Genomic DNA, 18,203 nt, shown 5'->3' on the forward strand with positions numbered 1-18,203 from the left:
TAATTATTCAAGAAAGAGAATTAGTATTTAGCTATTATTCATCATCTAAGTACAGAAATGTTTCCCTTACTTCAGTTACATCATCCGTACTACATATATAAGAAAGATTAATCCACAGGACGCAAGGAGTTCCGCTCATATCAAGAGATTAAAAATAGTTGCTCTCTTTGGAAGTTCAAAAATCAAATGCATCACCAAACGAAACATTTGATCTAGAACCTTGAAGAAAAGCTAAAACTGACAGGACCTTGCAAGTGGTTTACTTTCAGTGCTCACTGAAAGATAACTACAACACTTATTTAACCTTAACCAACTCTTCCTGTTGGCCTTCATGTTGATACTGCTCATGTTTGGGACCCCCAAAATAACACATCAGCAGGAAAAGAAGCTATAACTGAAAAACAAATTCATACTTGGTGAAAGATTTCCAGACACCTGCTATGCCACTAATATTGCTTTTTAATGAAGTGTAAAATGAGCAACTTTGAGCTATGGCCAAAAAATTGGATGCTGTAAAATGTTACAGATAAAATTTTTAGGTCAAGGGCTAAATCCTCACAGAAGGAACGAAAAGAAAGTTACCAGAGAGTGAGCAAAAAGCATCACCCCTAATAGTACACACACTGGTAAAACAGAAAAAAACGACTGTGCAGTGAGTTATAAGGGGATTTAAGCATCAGTAAGTATTGAAGTGCTGCTCTTCATTCAGCTGACCCCTCCGTTACCCTACCTCTGTTCCTGAAGTTACTACAGTTATATGGACAAGTACCTCCTTATGATACTTACCACTTGAAAGACCACAGAAGAGAAAATGAAAGCGATGAAAGATTTCCAGTTATCAAACTATACTTCACACCATATTTTAAATCTGCTTGAGTAACAAGTACTGCCTCTTGGTCTAAATTACACTGAAGAAGCTGCAGAATCTGTTATTTTTTCTGCATCGATTCATCCTTAGGAGAAAAACTATGGGCCACACAAAAAACATGCAAAATCCCAGGCAAACCAGGCCCACCACTCTCTATGGCCTTTGTTGTACAACACTAGTCCTAGGACAGACCTTTTGTGAAGTCCCTGAAATGTAGCTGCATGTACAGGACATGAACAACCATAGAACTGAACCATACACTCTGCACAGACCTCTTGTTAAAAATGTCAGTTGTGAGTTTTGTTTACAATTTTCACTTACAAAAAAACCTACTGGTATAATATCAAGTACCAAAGAAGACAAATTAACAAAAAAATAAAGAAACACTCACTGCACCGTGAGAACAGGTTTAAGAGGGAGGGGGAATGTATACATCATCTTACAGAGCAAGTTGAAGGAATTTTCGATGCTTGGGACAATATGGCCCAAGGGAAATGGTAATGGGAAAGAAATAAATTCTTTCACCTCTGGGTTGAAATCCAAGTCAGGCTGGTAGTAGCCAAGAACCATTAGCTTAACATCTGCTAGCTGTTTGGCAACCCATGTGAAGTGAGTTATATTCCTTAGTGTCCACATCACAGTCCCACTAATTGGCACCACGTTGGCAATCTAAACAGAGAGGTTAAAGACTGAACATACAGCAAGCATGAGCTACAAGATTAGTCAACTTCAGTTTTGAGTACATATGTGATAAATTACACATTTGGTGTATATAACTCCATCTAATTGCCCCACCATCCTGTCCTGCCCTCAGAACAAAGTCGTAAATCCAAACAAGCCAACAAACTGTCAGCATTCCCTTGTCAAGCACACAGTTTCTGAATTAGTAAGACACATTATTAAGTTCACTACTATTCAAAGTGTTTAAGCAACTGCTTAAATTTCAAGCAAAATACCACAATACCGTACAGCATAAAGTTAAGTATGAGCTAAAGTGTTAGATAATAGATACCAATATCCATTAAAAATTTTTTTTCTTAATAACACCTTTTAACTCAGAAATGCACAATCTCACTCAAAATGCAGTAATGATATAGTCTCATAAATCCCCAGTAGCAAGGCTTTTTTCTTCATCTTTCCTTCTGCAGTTTCCTAACAAAGAATAAGTGCAAAGGCACAAAGCTGACCTTAGAACACGATCCATTAGCTTTATGAAAATCATCCTTTGTACTGCCCTATGTTAACACATTTGGGCTTGAAGAAAAAAAAAGGGGGGGGGGGGGGATCATCTAAATATGTCAGCACAAAAACCAGCTTAAACTATGAAGGAAGAAGACTTCTGTGTTGCAGTTTAGAAACTGTTCATGATGTTTACACATCACTTCAGTTTAAAGAATTGTTTATCATGGGAACATGATGAAAGCTACTGAGCATCAAGGGAGATAAAAATGAAGCCAAAAGTATCTTTGCCAGAACTCTACGAGAATACAGAATCACAAAATAAGCTCATCTAGGAGGGACCTCTGGAGGTTTCCAGTCCAATCCCCTGCTCAAAGGAAGGCCAACTTCAAAGACAGATGAGGCTGCCCAAGGATATTTTAGATGAAAGCATAACATAGTACAGTGCCCTGCAAAATCCACATATAAAGAAATTGCTCCTGCTAGCTGAATACCCCTTCCATTTACTACTGCTCTTGAAAGATTCAAGTTCTAAGCTGTTTTGAGAGAAGTAATAACGGTTACCTGCCATTAAGAACAGTGATCAACTGAAAAGGAAACCAATCTAATCTTAATATCCATTACTACCAACATTTGGAGAACTTAGCTTGGTAGAATGCATACTTAAGGACGGGAGACTGTCTGAGAGAGCTTGGAAAGTATACTCCTCCCAAAACCCATGTTTTAAATTACGTTGGAAAGGTATGCTCAGACCTCATAAAAAAATGCAGGCAGTGACAAAAGGCCAGTCTGCAGGAAAACAAACGGCCCCCAGTAAGTCTGCATTCCACAGCCATGTCGAAAGAGAGAGATTTTTTTGTCTTCTTGTGCAAGAAGCAGAGTTAACATGGTTAACATGCAGAGAATCTGATAGTACGTAAGTTGCCTTAGAGATGAACAGTCTGCTTCTACTAACACAGTTAGTAGGTTCTCCTGACCACTGCCAGGCTTACCTCTCCTCTGACAAAGCCTGACTGATTTAAATTCTGTGAAGGGATGCTGCCAGTTCCTTGGAGCTGCACACACTCTCCAAGGATTTTGTGTTCGCTTGCAAGAGCTTGGCGGACCAAGGAGTCTGCCTGATATAGCGAGACTATTCCTTCCCCAGAGTCACAATATCACTGCCTGGCCTACTATCTGGTTTGGGCAATAAGGATGCAACCCCTTTTTCCTGTCACTGAGTGCTAAGCCTCCAAGGTAGACCCTTTCTTACTCTCTTTTGTAACATTTAGACTAAGAATAGGGCTGCACCACGTTTTTTAGGTGCCAGACAAATTCCTTTCCACCGAAGACATTACTATTAACTTCTTTTCACATCCTATCACTGCAAGTCCTTATATTGACTCTTGAGCTGGGATCTGCTGTGCTGACATCTAAAAGAGAATTAAGGGAGATGGAAATGACTGCCAGGAATGTAACACAAGCGGAAGGAACCAGGCCAGCACCACAAAGACAGATATTGCAACTGTTCTGCCTTTGGCTGCATTCAGCCCACCGAGCTGCCAGTTCAGGATGCACTGAAGTAAATCATGAACTAATTCATGATGCTGCATGATGTTTAGTCACATGGTAAGGTCAAAGTAAAGATTGTAATCAAATGATGAACTACTTTATCAAACAGCTCTAACGTTCGCTCCCATGCAGATATCAAATGAGCCTTGATACTCAAATAAATGTTTTCTCGCAAAACCAAGTATAGAAATAATACCAAACGCATGAGTTTCCTGAGAGTAATTCTCCCCTGCTTGGAAAACAGGAGGGGTCCAAGAAAGAAATCCTTCTCTGTGGGGAGGGAGGCAGGAAGGAAGGAAACATGAATTACATACACCTCTGGATAAGTTCCCCTTTAAAAAAAAAAAAAAAAGAAGGAAATTAAAGTTAACTAAAAAAGAGTATGTTTAGCATCACTGAACAAGCTGGGAAAAAACTAGATAATCCTGGTTAAAGATAATGCTGCCTCCTCCTGTCACTGTTAGGCTTTCCACATTCATTACGACAGGGAGAGGTGAAAGGTCCGTTTTTCACTCTTTCATTTGAAGCGACACTTTGAAGTTACCTACACATCAGAGTCACTATTTGCTGGTCACCTCTCCCATATGTCATCTTATGCTCTTTTGTAATAGGGCTATTAAAAACCATGTGTTTTCACTTTTTTTTTTTTTTTAATAAAAAAGGATAACTTATAACTGAGCAGAGACAAAGGCTCTGTTGATAAAACAACATGTGGATTAAATCTGAAAGGAGAAAGAAAGCTGTTCTATTAAGCTGACAATTCTGCACAGAGGGCTTATATCTAAATTGGTGCAATAAATCAATAGGAAAGATTTCTTTGGCTGAAACAACCATTTATATAGGCATGGAACAAAAGCATTTTTAAATTGCTCTGGACACAGCACACAAAAGGGCTTCTTCGGTTTTGTTCTTGTTTTTGCCCTCCCCCCGCACCCCCCCCCCCCTTTTTTTTTATTGCCAAAGTTTTGCATTTGCTTTGCTTAAAAATATTTACATTTTGGGACATAAACTTATGACAAATTGGACAGGTAGCACCACTCGGCTCTTAGCTACTGAAAAAGTAAAAAAGTGCTCACCCCATTTACCTTACTACATTAGGCAAAGAACTGTCCTAAACTTATGCTTTCCCCCATTATGTCCTGTGTTTTCACAAGCACGAGTTCTATTGTTTTTCAAATTCTATTAGAAGAAGCTTTTTAATTCTTACTTAAGAAGGAAACACTCTTCAGCTGTTGCTACCTACCCATGTCAGGAAGCAGTTTCTCCCACGTCTCCTGAGCCCAACAGAATATCCTGCCACGTCAGGATCCAAGTCCTTAGACAGACACTAAGCACAGGGAGGTGCTCAAGAAACTACAATCACCATCCTCAAAATACTGCCCAGAAATACGCATTTGGTCTCCAGATCCCAAAGCTGTTGCTGAGGCACACTGAAAAACAAGGAGGACTTGGCAGAACATTTTAAGTACGACACTGATTGTAACTATAGATGGGACCAAGAACTGCAACCATCTCTTTTAATTAAAATCAGATGGTACCTGGAACTGATTTGAGAGCTAAAGCAGAGATGACACTAGCATCTACTAATTACATTTGATACACACATGAAGATGGCATTGGCTACCCCATGCAAACATGTCACCACACAACTCCAGCTAGTGTTCAAAGAATGACAAAGACCAAAACATAAATCATCGTAAAAATAAACTGTCAGTTCTACGGAAATGTTCTGTGAGAAAACATTTGTAGGAGATGCTACTCAACACTGGAGAACTGTATTTCATTCCAGTGTGCTGGAGCTTCTCTTCAGCACATTTTTTAGATGTCATTGGCTGCAAGATTAATATTATTTTTTAGAATACCCAAATTTTATGCGTGGTAAAACACGGGAGGGCATCTATACGTGGCAAGGAGTAATAACACTGAGGGGATGAAGACTTTGGGTGACGCTTCTATCTTTCAAAACTTTGTTCCTAATATCTTTTACAGAAATCACAGGAGATGGGCTTCTTCAAAACCATTAAAAATACATTCCTCAGCCCCCACAGATGAAAATACTTTAAGCTCCCTAACTGTTATTTTCTGCCAGAGAAGTCCTTATTTATTCTCTTTCACCTTGAATTCCATTTGCCAGTCAAGCAAATAAAAGATTCCTCCAAACTACAGCTGACGCAGTTACTTGGGCACCATGCCCGGCTGCTGGACAAGCCAGCCCGCCTGCCTGCCCTGCTCCCAGCTCACCAAAACGACCCCGGGGGCGACGTGGCAGCCCCGGGGCCAGGTCTGGGCTGCCCACCCTCCCGGGCCTGCTGCTTTTGCCCAGAGAAGCTGCTACTGCCACGGGCTCGCTGGAGGTGGAACGCGATCAGGAGCACTGGGATCACAAGTGCACAAGTTCCGCGCCAGCACATCGGCTGACCGCTGGAGGCGCGAGCTGTTGCGCCCTAAAGGCAACACCAGAGACACGCCACCCAGGGTGCCTGCTCTCATCCAGCATTTTGTCCTCCACGCAAAGCAGTTACCGATAGACCAAAGCTTGGTAACTAACTGTACGTACAGAAGATCGGGTCTTAAAGAATATTAGCAATTACAAACTTCTTGCAGTCTACAGTCTGAAGCAAAGGAAAAACTGACTTTCTAAAGCTACCCAGCCATGACTTTACTGCAAGAGCAAGCTCCTGCTGCTCACCTCGTGCCAATCAACTGTGCTATGGTCTGCACGAGTGCTCCTTCCCATGCATCTGCAGCCACGCACATGGGCCATATTGCAGCTCTGCTCCTGCTGCCTCCTCCTCTACCATTTACACAGGATGGACACTGAGGGCTCCTGGGAAGGAGCTTCTCAGCTTTCCACCCTTAATCCAAGCAACCATTCTTTGCCAACAAGGCTTACAAGGAGACACGCTAGTGGGACAGAAAGGGCAAATGCAAGAGAAGATAAAAATTAGGGAAAGTAAATGATGGCCTGGCAAATAGTGCATTTTTCTTATTGTTCTACCTTAATTTTGGGAAGCTGACCCTCATGGTTATTAGAGTTCATGGAAGCACTACACAGTCATTCAGGATACCAAACAAAGTACAATCTTCTATCTGTAGCACAGACACCACCTTGATAAACTCTCTGGCTGTCAGTGTCTACCATCTCTAAGGCACAGCTGCCACCTCTGCGAGGTGAAGCCAAGCTCCTGGCAGACAGACCCGCCAGTCCCAGCTGGGAGGAACTCGTCCCAGTACGGAGACAGTCAGCCAGCCAGAGGACTGGTTTCTGGCCATAGCTGTCACTACCCTATTCCGTGACCGTAAGCAAATCACAACCCCACGCGCTGCCTCTTCTGAGGCACAGGAGCACTGCCGAGTGCCTACGTAGAACCCAGCCAGCAGCAGCAATGCTAAGACAGAATAGGGAATGGAAAGGCAAAGTAAAGCAATATATTAAAGCTGAGGTTTGTGCGCAGTAGGCACGGTTCCAGCATAAGACATGCGCTTCAGTTTAGCCAAGCCTATCCAGTGTGGGTATGATTCAGTGCTAATTGCTCAGAAAAATGTTTCAAGTTACACCGGTTTGGTATGCTTTTTTAAAAGCAAAACAAGGTATGTTTTGAGCAAAGCTAAGATTCTGTTTATGTTTACAGACAATCTGACTCCTGCACATAAAGAATGTTGCTCCCTGGACAAAAACTAAAAGCATCAAGAAAAGTCAAAACTAATGCAAATGATCTGGCTCTATAATCTTGCCAGAAGAAAAGAAGCACCGAAACACTTGAGCAATAATCATTGTCTTAAATTCAACTTCCCTGACTCCTGCTTTGTTCAATATGTTAATATATTAAAAAAAATAAAAATAAAAATAAAATACTTCAGATTTCAAAGAACATTTATATATATTGACAAATTGTCCCAAGGTAAAAATCATTATGCTCTTTATTACAGAAGGAAAGTGAAATAAGACACAGTAAGCAATTTGTCAGAGGCACAGAAGGAACTCATGTAAGGGCTGGAATCAAAATCCAAGAGTTTCTGAAGCAACTTATTGTTTCTAAAGGATTTTTTTTTAAGATGGCAGCAATACAAAAAAGTTCTCAAAAGAACATACATTTAGGATCACGATAGTTTATGGGGCAAAGGTCATGAGAAAAACAAGCTAAATGAATTAATCCACTGTTGGAAGACTACAGCGAATTATCTAATAGATTGCTGCTATCTGCCATATACAGTGCTAGCATTAAATCAGCCTACAGTATAGTCATTTTTGCATTGCATCACAAGATAGTGTAGCATATAGAGTAATCCATCTCAGGCTTCAAACTCTCTCCTCTGGAGCAGCAAGTAACATTTCCACCAGTACTTCTTTTCCTCCGAAGAGGATGTGCTGAATGCTGTCCGACAGCATGAGTCTTGCCATGCATTATTCAAGAGCGCCCTCTAACGAAGCTGCAGCTGTATTTCAGAACACATACACAGGAGACTAGAAAAACCCAAAATGAGACTTTCCAGAATTTTCTCATTAAACTCCAAGCTTTGCTTTCAGTCGAACAAAAGGGGAAAACAGGTGATACACAGTGACTGGTGGACTGCTGCTGCACAGACATTTTATATTGTGCAAGCCCTCATTGAGGTAAATACATCAGTAGGCAGCAGAACTAAAGAGAAAGATCGAAAAATTCAGAGCTCTCCCTTTCTGACTGAAGCAAGGATACTGAATTAGATGAGACCCCAGTTGTAAGACTACAACTTAAAGATAAACTGAGTTCCACACAAGCTGCTTTATCTCTAAGGAACTGCTCAATCTTTACAAAAATAGCTAAATATCATGAATGAAGTTCACAAATCAAAATCGAATCGTCATAAAACTATTCCCTATTGAAGTACTACAAAAATATTGTTTATTTGAAAGGATGTCTTCATTTAGTAGTGGTCATACAAAATACAATGATGAAACGAAACCTGCTACAAGTTTGTACAACTGTTACTTCGTTTACTGTCGAGTTCACTGTCACCTACCTACACAAACACATGCACTAGCAAAACATCCTGTGAACAAAAGGTGCTTGTAATACTTTCAGAAGCAAACTTCACGCAGGAAAGCTGACACCCATCCACTGAACAGAAATTAACCTTAATAATCTCACTGTCAACTTGTTAGAAGGGGGCTGTACCACTCACAGGTCTGCCCCTAACTATCCGCAGAGGGCATAGCTTCTTGGTGTGGGGGCAGCGCAGTCACAGCAGCCTAAGCAATCGCCTCCCTCTCCCTCCCACCCCATTCCACAGCAAGGCGCACCCCACTCAGCCGTCCCCCAAACACCCACGCATAAGGAGGAAGAGATGGACAAAGTAGTAAGCATTAAAACTGATCATTTTCTAAGCCCGGATAAGACAGGGGCTAGCAAGGGGTATGAGCTCCTTACGCTGTATTGCCAAATGTGTGGTTTGCCCCCGTATCATTGAAAGCCTTCGAACAGACTCAGGTCCGGAGACTTGGCAAACTCACCCCGACGGCCAGCGACCCGACCCCGCTATCTGCTGGGTGACGTCTGGGATGCCAGTGCTGCGCAGCCCTGCAAGGAAGCAAACGGGTCTGCTGTTAGCACACCGAGCTTTTTGTACACACACCACCTGTGCTCCACTGAAGCAACCGTATCCTAAGCGAGCACTTACGCACCCAGTTAAGTGCTACCTTGCGAAGACGGGGATTCAAGCAAACACTAACTGTGTTCTTGAAATAGGGCCTTAGATACTTGCCAGTGTTTTTACTTCTTGCTAAACATCTTTACTGTAACGTTAAGATCATGTGGCTAAGAACCACAACAGAATAGAAAGAACACCACGCAGATGTTATAAAATGTTACTTTGAGACCCGTTGTCCCAATCGAGGCGCAGTGTCCACTTTAACACAATTACATCTCCCCTCCCATTCATCTGAATCACCTACTGGCAACAACAGCTTACAAAACAAACAAAAAAAGGCACACAACAAAGCTTAAAAACGTGGCTGCTAAAAAGAGCTTAGCGCAGTCTGAAACAGCAGCCATTTGCTCTGTAAAGCAAGACTGCACTCCTCATCTCAAAAAGCCAAACTGATTTCCCTTTAGTTTGTAACAGTGGGATACTTCAGTCCCTGGGGAATACTTCCCAAAAATTTACAGAGATTTGTGTAACCTAAGAAAGCCCACGAGGCGCGGTGTGATACGCAAGCACTCCCCGGGCAGGGCACAGTTCCTCCTGTGCTCTCTCCCACATTTTCAGACATTCCTCACAGCACTGTTATGTTCCAGCCATCTTTTTTCCTGACTTAACAGCTTATTCCTTGAGGAGGTTCAGGCAGAGTTTGACATTAAAAAGATCAGTGGTGGACAGTGTCCTGGATCTTTTGAAAAAGGGATTTTTCTTTCATGAACATGTAACCCAAACAAGGCTCAATGAATTTCCATGAAAATTAGACACGATCACAGAGCGCCTTTAGAACCACAGAGCAGAAAGTTTCAGTGCAGAATGAAAAACAGAAGCACAAGAAAAAACTGAAACTGAAAATTAAAACATTTTGCAACCTGAGCTATAATTACTGCTAAGAGAGATATCACATCATGCTTGGTTTTTGTTTTTGTGTGTGTGAGTGTTTGTTTTTAAAAGTATGATAATGAATGCAATTATTAACTAAAACTGAGACTAGGCAATTCACACTCGGCAAAAGTTTAAAATAGTAAAGGTTATTGAAAGACATAACGCACACTGGTAGCCAAGCTGCACAGCTGTGTGCAGAGCTACAGGGGCAACCTCTTGTAAAGCATTTTGCCTTCTGGAGGTGAGAGTAACAACAGCCAAGAACAAATCCATGGATTGTATGGATGCGGCTAAACACAAAACAGGAACGACATTATTTTAATCAGAAAAGAAGTCTAAAGTGACAGCAGCCACACATTTACTCTTAACGCAAAGTCTGACCATGTCCTTGGCACAGCCAGAGAGGTAGCTAAATGGGAACGAACACGTTACAGTGTGTGCAATAGCTGTAGAGCTGCACATAGCCTCTGCTGCTCTAGCTTGGTAAGGTTAATGAGAACCACCTCACTCACCTTAGCAGCAGGCCCTTGCTAAATGCACAGCAGCCAGATCTCACCTACACTGGTATAAATCTGCTTCCATGAGCTGAAATAAGCTGCTGTCATGAACAGCCTCAGTAATGGTTTAGGACTGGAGCACTGAATAGGGAACCTCGTTTCTATACTACCACATAAAAATGAGACCTTGACACTATTTTTTTTGGTAGTTATCAACACTAGCAACTGTCTCAAGACACCAACTTTAACCATGCCTTATACCTTAGTTTCAAAACAGTTTCTAGTGCTGTTGCTGTTTAAATGTTTATACAATTGTAAATAAGAACTTTCTTGTACTTGATTCTTCCATTATTTATATTTTCTTCATTAGCAACTTTCTTCTTCTTCCAGATCCAGTGTTGCAACTTGAAGTATAGGTAACACAAGTTTAGTGCCAGACAGACAAGGAACAGGACTCTCATGTTTTACAGGTAGTAAAAGGGCAGAAGTTGAAGGATTTTTAGTTGCTTCTGGTATGATCAGATTCCAAAACAATCTTTCTTTAGCTTTTTATTGCAGAACACAACGCAAAAAGGATTATTGTAATAAATAAATACATAAAATCACAGTGGTTTTTTCTTCTTATATATAAACAGGTCTATTGCTACTTTGAGCCAACACCAAGGACTATGTCCAAAGTGTCATCCCTAGCGAGAGGCAAAGTTGAGACAAAATAAGTTATTAGTTACATGAGTAGGGGTTATTTTTGTTTATTATCTGCAGACAGTAAGGCATTCTTTGCCCTAATTCATCTAGCAGGGAATTCACGCAGCTGGGAAAGAGCACACTACTCCTGATCCCAAGCAGCTGGACAGCACTCCCACCTTCCAGGCCCAAGTTAATGCCGTTTGGTGATGTTGCATCACTAAACCTGCATGTGGATTCACAATAGACCTGTCTGAGGGTTGAAGCAGTTGCTATTCTCAAACAACTTTCTATATAAGAAAAAAAACACTGTGATTTAATGTATCGCCGAGGCAATCGGCTCCAGGGCAGACGCGTTCTGCAGCGGAGCAGGGGATCGAGGTGGGCAGGGCTTTTTTTCGGCATTGAGGCCACTCGAAGCAGCCGAGGGAGCTGCCAGTACCCGGCAGCCCTCGCGAGGGAGGCTGACGAGGTGTAGGTGGAGCCAGCAGCACACGCTCCCCTGATGTTCAACAGCAGCCCCTGGGGAGCGTGGCGACCAGGACGGGCAAACAGGGCATGGTGCGCCAGTTTGCGGGCCCTCACCGCTCTTTTGCAGCGGTCTTTCCCAATGGTGCTTGTAACCTGCTCGCGTAGAGCCCGGCCATGGTATCCACCAGGCAGAAAACCACGGCCTCCGCATCTCTTGCGGCCTCTCCAGCCACAGTCACGGATGTGGCTACTCAGACGGAGGGCTCGGGGAAACACACGGCTGCCCAGGTCTTGGGCTGCAGGGTGTGCCCGAGTCTTCTGTCGGTATCTGACAGCAGCAGTGTGTACGCCTGTGGGAGGTGTGCCCAGGTTGAAGAGATGCTCAGGCAGGTAGCAGAGCTTCGGGAGGAGGTGAGCAGGCTCAGGAGCACAAGGGAATCAGAGAGGGAAACTGACTGGTGCAGGTGTACTCTACCCTCTCTGAGACAGACCCATGAGCCTGCCACAGCACAAGTGTCTCCTGCTACACAGAAGACAAAGGTTCCCTCATCCCGCCAGGCAGTAGGAGGGGACCTAGGCCAAGGGGGGGAATGGAGACAGGTTCCTGCTCAGGGTGGTAGTCAAGCCCTGTCCCTGCCCACCTCACCTTCCCATCTACCCTGATGTAACAGGTATGAAGCTCTAGAACATGATGGTCGAAACAACGATGTAGACGAAAGCCCATCCCAGTTGGAGAGGGTGCCTGAGGCAAGGCAACCTACCCCCCGCATTGCTACATCTTCTGTCAAGAAAGAAAGAAGGGTTATCGTCATGGGGGACTCCCTTCTGAAAGGGACAGAGGGCCCGATATGCCAACCTGACCCAACCCACAGGGAAGTTTGTTGCCCCCCTGGGGCTCGGGTGAGAGACATTGCTAAGAAAGTCACGCGCCTGGTACAGCCCACCGACTACTACCCGCTACTGGTCTTTCAGGCTGGTAATGACGAAGTAGCAAGGAGAAGTCCGAGAGCGATCAAAAGGGCCTTTAGGGCTTTAGGGCGACTAGTTAAAGGCTCGGGGCACAGGTTGCGTTTGCCTCTGTCCTTCCGATAGGAGGGATCAATGTTGACAGGCAGACTCATCACATTAATACGTGGCTTTGGGACTGGTGCAACCGGCAGAACTTTGGGTTTTTTGATCATGGGAAGGCCTACGTGACACCAGGCCTGCTGGCACCAGATGGGATGTGCCTCCCTCAGAGGGGGAAAAGGATTTTTGCTCAGGAGTTAGCGGGGCTGATAGATAGGGTTTTAAACCAGAGTCGAAGGGGGAAAGGGATAAAACCAGGCACGCCGGTGATAAGCTAAGGGATGGCGCACTAGAATCAGAGGCACTGTGTGCCGGTGAGGTCCTTCGGTCAGCTCCAGAAGGTGCTGTGTGCAGGGAGGTGCATTTGAAGTGCTTCTACACAAACGCACACAGTATGAGGAATAAAATGGATGAGCTAGAAGTCTTGGCCCAGTCCCACAGCTATGGCATCATCAGCATAAGCAAAACCTGGTGGGATGAGTCCTGTGGCTGGTGTGTCGCAATAGATGGTTACAGGCTCTTCAGGAGGGACAGGCAGGGTAGGCGAGGTGGTGATGTACGTGAAGCAGGGGCTGGACAGTGTGGAACTTCAAGTTGGCGATGGCAAAGTTGACAGCCTTTGGGTAAGGATTAAGGGATGAACAAATAAGGGGATGTCGCTGTGGGAGTCTATTACAGACCACCCGGCCAGGACGACAATGCCGATGAATTATTCTTTGCAGAACTAAGAGATGCCTTGAGATCAACTTCCCTTGTCCCAATGGGGGACTTCAACTTGCCAGACATCAACTGGGATCACCACACGGCTGACATGAGCAAGTCCAGGAGGTTCATAAAGCACCTAGATGATAACTTCTTGGTGCAGGTGCTAAGGGAGCCAACTAAGAAAGGTGCCCTCCTAGATCTGTTGCTGGAGAACAGAGAGGGTCTTGTGGGAGACGTGGCAATTGGTGGCTGTCTCGGCCATAGTGACCACGAAGTGGATGAGTTTAAAATTTTTGGCGACAGAAGGAAAACTGCCACCAAAACTTCAGCCCTGGATACGGGGAAGGCAGACTTCAGGCTGCTCAGGGAACTAGACAGCAAGGTCCCCTGGGAAACTGCTTTTGAAGGCATTGGCGTCCATCAGTGCTGGTCAGTCTTTAAGCACTGCCTCCTAAAAGCACAGAATCAGGCAATTCCAAAACATCGGAAGTCAAGCAAGCAGGGCAGAAGGCCAACCTGGCTGACCAGGGATCTTCTACTGGAGCTTAGGCGAAAAAAGAAAATGTACGGCTGCTGGAAGGAGGGTCAGGCAACATGGAAGGAAAACAGGGACACTGTTCACGTTTGTAGGAAGAAAATTCGTGTGGCCAAAGCCCAACTACAGTTGAAGCTGGCCAAGTCTGTGGGAGACAATAAAAAGGTTTTTTTAGATATGTGAAATGATGATCAATGAAATGGTGATCAATGATGATTATAACAGGGAGCTCCCTCTGTAGGCTGTCTTTATTTGACTGCATAGCATCAAGCATCTGAAGGCAGCTACAAAAAAAGTAAGAATTATTTTTTTAAGCCACTGGCATACTGCTCAAGCTCAGTAATTGCCTTTGAGTTGAATTATTAAAACTTGGTTCAGGGGAAGAATGCTTGCTGTTTCTTAGTTAGCCCAGAGGTGGCCTGTGTCCCCTCATCCCCGCTCTTCTCAGGCTCCATCACTTCACATATTTCAAGTATTCGGTGCAAGTTTGGGCAAAATTACACAGGAACAACTGCTTTGGTTGCCAAAGAGCCTAGATGAACAGACCAGCTCCTCTTAATAACTGTGAACTGACCTACCTACCTCTGCATTAAGCTCTGAGCGCTGCTGAGTATATACTCAGCAGACAGAGAATACCCATTTCTCCTTTTCCTCACAACATAAGTTACTTTTGTTTTCTGCTCTGATGCAGTTTCATGTGAGCAGCATATTCAGCTCCCCTGACAAAGCTGAGAAGTTTGCTCTAACTGATAAACTGTAAGCACCAACAATTTTTTTTGTGTTATGATTACTTGTAGCAGACAGCATTTTCCGACAGATCATTTTACATTCTAGATGATATATTTCGCTGGTTCTACTCCACATGCTAAAATTGCTGATTATTCCTGCTCTATTGTTTGCACATAAACAGTGAGAAAAACCATGGGAACAGAAGTTACGGCTATTAGTGACACTTGTGCCAAAAAGCTGTCATGCAGCCATGAGCCTGCTTCCAAGAAAACCAGAAAGAACACCAAAAAACACAGTGCTATGTGAGGTAGTTTCAGTATTCATAGAAGTAAGTACAGGAGGCTTTTTTTTTTTAAATCAAAAGTCATGATTTCTGAATGAGTCAACAGATCTTCTAGTTGAGTCCATCATCTCATATACTTTTTATAAAACCTACTACCCTGAAAGCACTCTCATCCTCTCAAAACAATAAATGGACACAAATAGATCCACCCTTTGCAAGAACCTGGTGAAACAGAAACAGTGTCAGCAGAAAGTCCCAGCATGAAAACTATGTTCTTGCTGGAGGTGAAAAACTCTTCTCATGCGTTAATCAGACTTGTCTGGAAACCCCTTCCTGACCTCAAACATGGAGCAGATTGCACACATACGGGGAAGAGTTATTACATGAGGAAGGGGATTCTCTGGACTACGACAGCACACCAATTTACCCTCCTCAGTGTCTGTTCTCTGTGGCCAACTCTGACAATCTAGAGAACAGCGGAGGAAGAAATACACTACCTTAAACAATTTTCCCCTGTAAGAAAAGCCTGCTTCCCCCTTAAAGCGGAGGTTCACCCAAAAGCATAAAATCAGTTAAACCCATCTTAATTTAGAACTAAAGTGCTACCAGCACCACAAATAAATAAACAAATAAATAATCCTGCTATTCCTGCAGCCAAGCAAAGAGGAAGAACAAGCAGAGTAAATAGAGTCCCAGAAGGTGACTCACTGACAACATCCCTGATTTCCCCCCAACCACGTGGACATTCTTACGCCAGTAAGTTCCCTGAGATTCCAGGTTTAAGCCTTTCTTCGACATTGTTATCTAGCTCCAGGTGAAGCGCTCCAGGTAACAGCAAGCCTTTAACCTCTCCTGCAAGCTATTCCTGTATGTAAGCTCTATCACTGCTAGGAAGCTGTGTCACATTTAAAAGAATCTGTGTACCTTTGATTTTCAGTTACCGGATCTCAAAGAGACTAAAAATATTCAACTATCAAATAACTTTTCAATAGGCAAGGATTTCCACAAAGTAGCTGAGACTTCTTGACCTCCTTCTCTTGGATGTGTCTGAATAAACTGAGTTCATTAGATCTGTTACAGGGCTTTTCCACAACCAGAATGTTTGTGTGGCCTCCTCTGAACCCTCCAGGATCTTCATACTTTACCTGAAGAGCTACTATAACTGGACCTTATGCTCTAGCAGCCATTCTAACAATACCGTGTGCACACACAATCACTCCAACTTGATTCCCTTTAAAAAGGGGGGGATATTGACTCTTCCCACAACAGCAAAGTTCAAATTGCATCACTGATGCAACTAAATCCTGCAAGTCGCTATCTAACAGCTTCCTACCACATAAACAGAGGAGGTGACCTTGGTTTTTAGACTTCGTATGTTCTTTTTCACTACATTAAGATGCTTCCCCAATTTGGACTCATCTAACCAGAAAGGTCAAAACAGGCTACAGCACTAACATCTTGTCACTGCAAAGGTTATAAACCTTCTTTTGGATAATTTAGGCCAGTAGACATATTAGTATTCGAACAAAGAATTTGTAAGAATAAGAGCTGACTGGAAATAGGCCGCATATTTATGTCTTCCAATGAACAATCAAGCTGTGTTGTTTGTTCCTAAGCTCCTTCTGCACTTTTGCCTCACTGCCATACAACAGTATCTTTGTTTAATCAAATTGCCACATCACGATAGAATCAAGTTCCTCAGAGAATTTCAAGTCTGTGACAGTCAAGATAATAATAATTGACTTAATTGGATCTTGAAATCTCTTCCCAAGAGGGGACATGAGGTTTATTAGAAAAGAAAAAAAAAAAAGTATTTTATAAGCATGTCTCTTGGTCTTTAGTATCTACATTCACCATAGAATCACAGAATCATACAATCATTAGGGTTGAAAAAGCCCTCCAAGATCACCTGGTCCAACCACCCCCTACCACCAATGTCACCCACTAAACCATGCCCCTCAGCACCACGTCCAACCTTTCCTTGAACACCCCCAGGGATGGTGATGCCACCACCTCCCTGGGCAACCCATCCCAACGCCTGACTGCTCTTTCTGAGAAGAAATGCCTCCTAATCTCCATCCTAAACCTCCCCTGGTGCAACTTGAGGCCATTCCCTCCAGTCCTATCACTGGTTACCTGTGAGAAGAGGCCGACCCCCAGCTCCCCACACCTTCCTTTCAGGCAGTTGCAGAGGGCAATAAGGTCTCCCCTGAGCCTCCTCTTCTCCAGACCAAACACCCCCAGTTCCCTCAACTGCTCCTCACAGGGCTTGTGTCCCAGGCCCTTCACCAGCTCCGTAGCCCTTCTCTGGACACGCTCCAGGGCCTCGATGTCCTTCTCGTAGTGAGGGGCCCAAAGCTGAACCCAGCACTCGAGGTGCGGCCTCACCAGAGCAGAGAACAGGGGGACGGTCACCTCCTATTTTATCTTAATCCCGCAACAGACATCAGGTTACCAAACCTACAGTTTCCCCCCCCACAACACATTTCATCTTTCCACGTGCACGGACAACACTTGTGGCACTTCCAATCCCGCAGAACTGTTCCCCCGACTTTCCAAAAGTATTTAAAAATCAGTAACAGAGAACTCGGCCAACGGGTTTAAAACTAAGCCTCTCCGTTTGAAAGCACAGCGCTGCCGCCGCTGCCTACAGCGGGGCGCCCTTGGCTTCCGCTGACCGCGGCCAACTCGCCCTCGGCAACCACCGGGGCCGCCCGCGAGCCACGCAGCGGGTCACGCACGGCGAGCCTGCCGGCCCCGAGGCGCGGAGCTGCGCCCCGGCAGCTTCCCCTCGGCAGCCGCTTCCACCCCGAGCCACCGCCGCTGCCCGGCCTCCTCCGCCCCAGCCTCCAGCCCCCAGGCTCCCCCTCAGACCCGAGGCAGCACCGGGGGCCCGACCGAGGCCGCGCGGCTCTACCCCGGCTGCGGCCCGCCCGCCCCTCGCGCTCCCGAGGCTCCGGGTCCGTCCCCCCCCCCTCCCCCCGCCAGCCGCTCACCTGCCGCCGCTCGGAGCCGCCCCCCCGCGGGGCCCGCGGCTCGGCTCGGCTCGGCTCGGCTCGGCTCGGCTCGGCT

At 44.6% G+C, this 18,203-nt stretch overlaps 1 protein-coding gene across 1 annotated transcript in view; it reads right to left on the bottom strand.

The window, feature by feature from the left end:
- Positions 1 to 18,196, bottom strand: part of EXD3 (exonuclease 3'-5' domain containing 3) — a 297,266-nt gene extending 279,070 nt beyond the window's left edge. The window contains 2 exon segments of the mRNA XM_040531839.1: positions 9,090 to 9,156; positions 18,128 to 18,196. The gene's annotated coding sequence lies outside the window, so the exon portion shown is untranslated.
- Positions 18,197 to 18,203: the final 7 nt, after the last annotated feature.

The sequence above is a fragment of the Cygnus olor genome, chromosome 19 (genome assembly GCF_009769625.2).
Source record: "Cygnus olor isolate bCygOlo1 chromosome 19, bCygOlo1.pri.v2, whole genome shotgun sequence".
Classification (NCBI taxonomy): Eukaryota; Metazoa; Chordata; class Aves; order Anseriformes; family Anatidae; genus Cygnus; species Cygnus olor.